Below are 7742 nucleotides of genomic sequence, written 5' to 3' on the forward strand. Positions count from 1 at the left end.
TATCGAAATATTGCTGAATATATCGTAGACCGCATGTAGAAAATGACTCGCGCGGACTTCACACGAGCCAAGGAGTTCGGGGAAAAAAGAATCCGGGAATATTTTCTCATTTCTTCTAGCCGGCTCGGTAAGAAGTGGAAACACTGTAGGGGATGTGTACTAGGCGCTATAGTGCATTTTGACAGGTGTCTCCAGAACCGAACTGGCGACAGCGCGGCGCAGAACTTTAAAAAAAATATAGAGCGTCATCGATTGCGAACCGTCTGGCGATTGCATCGCATCCTGCTACTCGCGTTTCGCGCGACGTAGCTATGAGTGCCACGGGATGGTTGACAGAACGGCAAGAGCTGTGCGCGGCCACGACGTCGTGTGGACAGCTGCTTTTATTCGTGCTCCTCTCCGTCGCTTCGTGACGATAAGCACCGCCCGTATAAGACGACACCACGCTGAAAGAAAGGACTACTACAAATCCAATCGATCACAAAATGCGCCACTGCGGGTGGTGGTCGCCCGTAAGACAGCAGCAAAACAACACAGCCGCCGTGATCAATCACGTGGGTACGTGAGCACCCTGAGTGCTCGCAACCAGAGATGGCTTCGATACTTGGTGCTCGCTGCGCTGAGCTTTCGCGCGTTAGCAACTGAATCCATTTGCCGAGTTTCAACTGCGGTGCTCGTACAAAATCAACAGTCATAACAGTTACCGACTTCTTTCTCTCTTGTTTATGTTGCTTCTCGCAGTGAAAAAAGAATATATTCAATGCATTGCGGACACGTTGAATATATTAATCAGACACACCTGTTGCCCGGCCAACGGGAGCCTCCCAAAAAAAAGGAAAATAATGTAAACAAAGTGCTGAGATGAATAACATACATGACCCGTATTCTCAAAACGTTCTGACGCTTAAAGTGTTCGTGCCATACAATAGTGATGTAGGACATATTATTAGCGAAAGAGATCAGCCATTTAAAAACAGTGCTTACGAACGAAAGGCTTTGTGAATTCGGCCCCATGTATTTTGCACACCGAATTGAAACTCTATCACAGACTTGAAGGCATTTCGTGTCGGCTCTTGCCAATAGATACTTGGTGCATTGAATAATAAACGCACGATTGCTTGATGAGTAGAATGCGTGCGACGTCGCGAGTCACTATGCTAAGCCATATTTTTAATGCGATTGACATTGTTTGGGAACTGAGAACTTCACCCATTTTGCTGTCCGTCCGTTCATCCGTTCGTCCGTCCGTCCGTCTCTCGCCACCCCCACCACCATCTGTTAGCCAGCGCCAACACCACGTGGTGGCACAGGCTAACACTCCCGGCGTTTATTCTAGTAGTAAAGCATAAATAACCCAGTAAGTGGTTGAGTAAGCGTCGCCACGCTACCTCAATTGCTTAGAGCATCGCACGCGTAATTCCAAGACGTGGAATCATCCCTCACCTGCGGCCAGTTGCTTTTTCATCCATTTTCATTTCCGTTATAATTTCTTTTGTAGTGGCAGCAGCATAGGCGTCGCACGAGAGATTACGTAGACGCTCGCGTCTACACGAGGCACGAGCGGCTGGCACGCTCCGGCACAGGCTAGCATTCCGAAATAGATTATTAAAAGAAGGCTACGCTAAGAGATCGAGCGTCGGTTCTTCCCCTCCTGCGAGAGCCCAAGACTTTACCGGTCTACGTGGTCGCTCGTCCCCACAGTTTGGTGACCCCGGACGTGATACTGCCATACGCTCCTGTAGTAGAGACCACCATGGACCAGACCAACGCTAGGAGAGCTCAAGGCCAGAACCCTTCCGAGGAACGCGGTGAGCCCTCCTGTTCCGCCATCGCTGCCCGCCTCCCACAGTACTGGGACCAGCATCCTTCGGCGTGGTTTCTTCAGGCCGAAGCGAAATTTCAAGTCGCTGGTATCCGCTCTCAAGCCTCGAAGTTCCATTGCGCCTTCGCAGCACTTTCGCCCGCCGCCAATGACGAGGTAGCAGATTTGTTGAACTCCCCATTGTCTGCCGCCACCTATGACGATCTCAAGGCGGCACTGCTACAGCTCACAGCAGCTTCATAATGGTCTCGCATCCAGCAGCTTCTGTCATCTGAAGAACTCGGTGACCGACGTCCTAGTCAACTTCTTCGGCGAATGAGCCAGCTGCTCGGAAAAAACGCGAGATCCATCGACGGCACGCTGTTGCGCGAATTGTTTTTGCAACGACTCCCGGCTAACGTGCAGATGGTCCTGGCGACAGCCTCTACCATGGACCTTACCGGACTTGCGCTTTGGCGGATAAAGTCATGGAAGTAGCCACCCCAACCATAGCAGCCACGTCACCGTCTCCGGGTGACAATACAAACGCTCTGCAAACTCTTCCCTGCTCTTCCGCAGTGCAATCTCCACTCGGCTCCTTGTGTTAGCGCCTGGAACGCATCATCTGTGGAGCGGAACATCGCCGCACATCTCGTCGCCCACGCAGCCGTAGTTCCAGCAGATCAAGACGCACGGGCACCCGCAATGAAACCTCAACTACAACGCCCGGCGTTTGCTACTGCCACCGCCGTTTTGGAAACGACACTTGTCACTGTCGGCGTACCTGCGCTTCGCAGGGAAACAGGCCGGCCGACCTCTAACGGCGACGAGTGGTCCGGCCCAACACACAAGTCGCCTTTTGTACGTGATTGACAGAGTTACGGGACAACGATTCTTAGTCGACACAGGTGCTGACGTCAGCATTCTCCCCGCCCAGCACTCCGACCGAAAAACGACACCTGTGTCGTTTTTGCAAGCCGTCAACGGCACCAAGATTCCAGTTTTCTCGTCACGCTCCGTCATGCTAAACCTTGGCATTCGACGAGCGTTCCGCTGGATTTTCCTGGTTGCAGACGTCCGTCGTGCAGTCATTGGAGCAGACTTCTCGCATAACTACGGACTCCTTGCGGACATCCAACGACGCCGTCTCATCGACTCCGTGACCCAGCTATCCGTTCCCGGGGTCCCATCATCAGGCACATCGCCCACAGCGCCTATTTCTGCCAGTTTGGACGAACCTTTCGCCGCGCTCCTACGCGAGTTTCCAACTTTGACTCGCCTGCCGGACTGGACGCAACCGGTGCAACGTGACGTGTGCCATCACATCGTCACCTCCGGCCCACCGGTCTATTTCCGACCCCGGCGTTTGTCCCCGGAGAAACTCAAGATCGCTCGCGCGGAGTTCGAACACATGCTGCAACTTGGCATCATCCTCCCTTCCTCCAGTAACTGGGCATCACCACTTCACATCGTGCCTAAGAAGACGGGAGACTGGCGCCCATGCAGCGATTACCGGGCACTAAACAACGTCACAGTTCCTGATCGCTACCCTCTACCGAACATTCAGGACTTCACGGTAGCGTTGCACGGTGCGACGATCTTTTCTAAGATCGATCGCGTTCGCGCCTACCATCAACTACCGGTCGCTGAAGAAGACATTTTCAAGACCGCCATCACCACACCGTTCGGTCTTTTCGAATTTCTCCGCATGCCCTTCGGTTTACGGAACGCGGGCCAATCCTTTCAGCGTTTTATCGATTCCGTCACCCGAGGTTTGCCTTTCGTTTTTGCATACATTGACGACCTTCTCGTCGCAAGCTCTTCGGCAGAAGAACATCTTCACCACTTGCGGTTGTTGTTTTCACGCATTGCCAGTAAAGAAATCGTCATCAATGCCGCCAAGAATGAATTCGGTCAACCTGAACCCGAGTTCCTAGGTCATATCGTCGACACTAACGGCATTCGACCACTGCCGTCCAAGATTCGCGGCATCGAAAACCTTCCCCGACCGACCACACTCACGAAGCTTCGCCAGTTTCTCGGATTCGTCAATTTCTACCGCCGATTCATTCCCGAGTGCGCACAACTTATGGCTCCGCTAGGCGCTCTCCTGGTAAACAAACGCAAACAAGTGCTTCAGTGGACTGAAGAGGCCACCGACGCTTTCACAAGGGTCAAGTCTGCCCTCGCCGACGCCACGCTGCTTAGACACCCAAAGCCAGACGCACCCACTGCCATCATGACCGGCGCTTCAAACACCGCCGTTGGTGCCGTTCTGCAACACTTCATCAACAATGCATGGCATCCGCTCGCTTTTTATGCGAAGCATATTAACGTAGGTTTCGGGCCTTCGCGCGACGCCCGGCGGTGGCCACCATTGACTCTGAAGTGGGGTCACGTGACATGACGTCACGTGATGTCGTCACACAGGCTGCAGATGGGGCCTCATATCGCGCCGTCGGTCGCCTCCCGGCGGTGGCCACCATTGACCTTCAAGTGACCTTCAAGTAGGTCACGTGACATGACGTCACGTGATGACGTCACACCGGCTGCAGATGGGGCCTCATATCGCGCCGTCGGTCGCCTCCCGGCGGTGGCCACCATTGACCCTGAAGTAAGATCACATGATGTGACGTCACGTGATGACGTCACACCGGCTGCAGATGGGGCCTCATATCGCGCCGTCGGACGTCGCCCGGCGGAGGCCTCCACGCTTCGGTTCGCGCCGTCGCGCGCGACGCGGCGGCGGCGCCACCATCGCTGCATCACGTGATATGTGACGCCACGCCAGGGATGAAGCGGCGCGCGCCCGCCGTCGCGTCAGTCTCTGTGCCCGCAACCGCGCCAGCGTCTTTGCACCGGGCGTGTATGCGGTCAAGATGCCGCCAAACGCTAAGAATACGCTAAGGTTAAGCCCAGTGGATGCGAAGCATCCACTGGGCTTAACCTTGATAAGCCTCCAATTTTTTTTCTTTAAGAAATTGAAGCCTGCGCAGTCCCGCTACAGCGTGTTCGGCCGTGAACTACTCGCTGTTTACCTGTCTATCAAGCATTTTCGCTATTTCCTCGAAGGCCGTGCATTCACTGTCTTGACTGACCACAAGCCCCTTGTGCACGCAACGAATCGCTCGGCTTCCTGTTAGTCGCCTCGCGAGATTCGACACCTTTCCTACATCTCCGAGTTTACAACAACGTTCCGCCACATCAAGGGCACCGACAAGTTCCAGCCGACGTTCTGAGTCGTGTCAATGTCGTTTCCACGTTGACATCGGAACCTTTCAACATCGAGGTCGACTTATCCGCCAGTCAACAGCGTGAAGACACTGAACTTCGTACGCTCCGGAATTCGTCATCGTCCCTGAAATTGGAATACGTCGTTGCGACCCCAGATGGTACGTCCGTCGTCTGCGACACTTCTAACGACACACCTAGACCATACATTCCGGCATCCCTTCGCAGACGTCTATTCGAAACCGTGCACAACCTGTCGCACCCCGGCATACGCGCGGCACAGAAGCTTCTTTCCAGTCGTCTTGTTTGGCCTCGGCTAAACGCGCAAGTTCGCGATTGGGTTCGCTGCTGTTCCTTGTGTCAACGTTCGAACATCCAGCGTCACCCAATTCCGCCTGCCAAATCTTTTCTTCCACCAGATGCTCGTTTTGACACCGCACACCTGGACTTCGTCGGCCCTCTCCCACCTTCGTAAGGTTACTGCTACATACTGAAATGCATCGACCGTTATACACGGTGGCCAGAAGCTACACCTATATCTGACATCTCAGCACCCACTGTTGCAGCAGCTTTCGTGTCTACGAGGATCGCAAGGTTCGGCTGCCCATCCACAATAATCACAGATCGCGGTCGACAGTTTGCCTCAGCACTCTTCAACGAGCTTTAATTCAATTCGTAAGCGTAACTAATTTCCCCTTCGTTATCCTTAATTTCATTGTTGGCTTCATATAATAATAACAATAATAATAATAATAATAATAATAATAATAATAATAATAATAATCAGCCTGACTAATCCCATTGCAGGGCAAAGGCCTCTCCCATACTTCTCCAACTACCCCGGTCATGTGCTAATTGAGGCCATGTTGTCCCTGCAAACTTCTTAATCTCATCCGCCCACCTAACTTTCTGCCGCACCCTGCAACGTTTGCCTTCTCATTACATATCCTGCTCATGCCCCATTTCTTTTTCTTGATTTCAACTAAGATGTCATTAACTCGCGTTCGTTCTCTCGCCCAATCTGCTTTCCTCTTATCCCCTTAACGTTACACCCATCATTCTTCTTTCTATAGCTCGTTACATCGTCCTCAATTTAAGTAGAACCCTTTTCGTAAGCCTCCAGGTTTCTTCCACGCAGGTGAGTACTGGTAAGACACAGCTCTTATACACCTTCCTTTTGAGGGATAATGGCAACCTGCTGTTCATGATCTGACAATGCCTGCCAAACGCACCCCAGCCCATACTTATTCTTCTGATTATTTCAGTCTCATGATCCGGATCCGCGGTCACTACCTGTCCTACGTAGATGTATTCCCTTACCACTTCCAGTGCCTCGCTGCCTATCGTAAACTGCTGTTCTCTACCGAGATTGTTAAAGATTACTTTAGTTTTCTGCAGATTAATTTTTAGACCCACCCTTCTGCTTTGCCTCTCCAGGTCAGTGAGCATGCATTGAAATTGGTCCCCTGAGTTACTAAGCAAGGCAATATCATCAGCGAATTGCAAGTTACTAAGGTATTCTCCATTAACTTTCATCCCCAATTCTTACCAATCCAGGTCTCTGAATACCTCCTGTAAACACGCTGTGAATGCATTGGAGAGATCGTATCTCCCTGCCTGACGCCTTTCTTTATTGTGATTTTGTTGCTTTCTTTATGGAGGACTACGGTGGCTGTGGAGCCGCTACAGATATATTTTAGTATTTTTACATACGGCTCGTCTACGCCCTGATTCCGCAATGCCTCCATGACTGCTGAGGTTTCGACAGAATCAAACGCTTTCTTGTAATCAATGAAAGCTATATATAAGGGTTAGTTATATTCCGCACATTTCTCTATCACCTGATTGATAGTGTGAATATGCCTGGTTCTTTGGTTGACAGAAGTCTAAGGTATTCCTGATTATATTTGCGATTACCTTGGTAAATGCTTTGTAGGCAATAACAGACAGTAAGCTGATCGGTCTATAATTTTTCAAGTCTTTGACGCCCCTTTCTTATGGATTAAAATTATGTTGGCGGTCTTCCAAGATTCCGTTACGCTCGAGGTCATGAGGCATTGCGTATACAGGGCGGCCAGTTTTTCGAGAACAATCTGTCCACCATCCTTCAACAAATTTGCTGTTACCTGATCCTCCACAGCTGCCTCCCCACTTTGCATAGCTCTCAAGGGTTTCTTTATTTCTTCCGGCGTTACTTGTGGGGTGTCAAGTTCCTCTAGAGTATTCCCTCTTCCGCTGTCGTCGTGGTTGCCACTGGTACTGTATAAATCTCTATACAACTCATCAGCCACTTGAACTATCTCATCCATATTAGTAGTGATATTGCCGGCTGTGTCTCTTCACGCATACATCTGATTCTTGCCTATTCCTAGTTTCTTCTTCATTGCTTTTAGGCTTTCTCCGTTCCTGAGAGCATGTTCAATTCTATCCATATTATACTTCCTTATGTCAGCTGTCTTACGCTTGTTGGTTACCTTGGAAAGTTCTGCCAGTTCTGTTCTAGCTGTAGGGTTAGAGACTTTCATACATTGGCGTTTCTTAATCAGATCTTTCTTCCCCTGCAGTAGCTTACTGGTATCCTGTGTAGCGAAGTTACCACTGACTTCTACTGCACACTCCTTAATGATGCCCATAAAATTTTCGTTCATAGCTTAAACACTACGGTCCTCTTCCTGAGTTAAAGCCGGATACCCGTTCTGTAGCTTGATCC

The 7742-nt window shown here is 50.9% G+C and overlaps 1 pseudogene; it reads left to right on the forward strand.

Moving 5' to 3' along the window:
• The first annotated feature begins 1753 nt into the window (after positions 1 to 1753).
• Positions 1754 to 2409, forward strand: LOC142570298 (uncharacterized; annotated as a pseudogene).
• The last annotated feature ends 5333 nt before the right edge of the window (positions 2410 to 7742 follow it).

The sequence above is a fragment of the Dermacentor variabilis genome, chromosome 2 (assembly GCF_050947875.1).
Source record: "Dermacentor variabilis isolate Ectoservices chromosome 2, ASM5094787v1, whole genome shotgun sequence".
NCBI lineage: Eukaryota > Metazoa > Arthropoda > Arachnida > Ixodida > Ixodidae > Dermacentor > Dermacentor variabilis.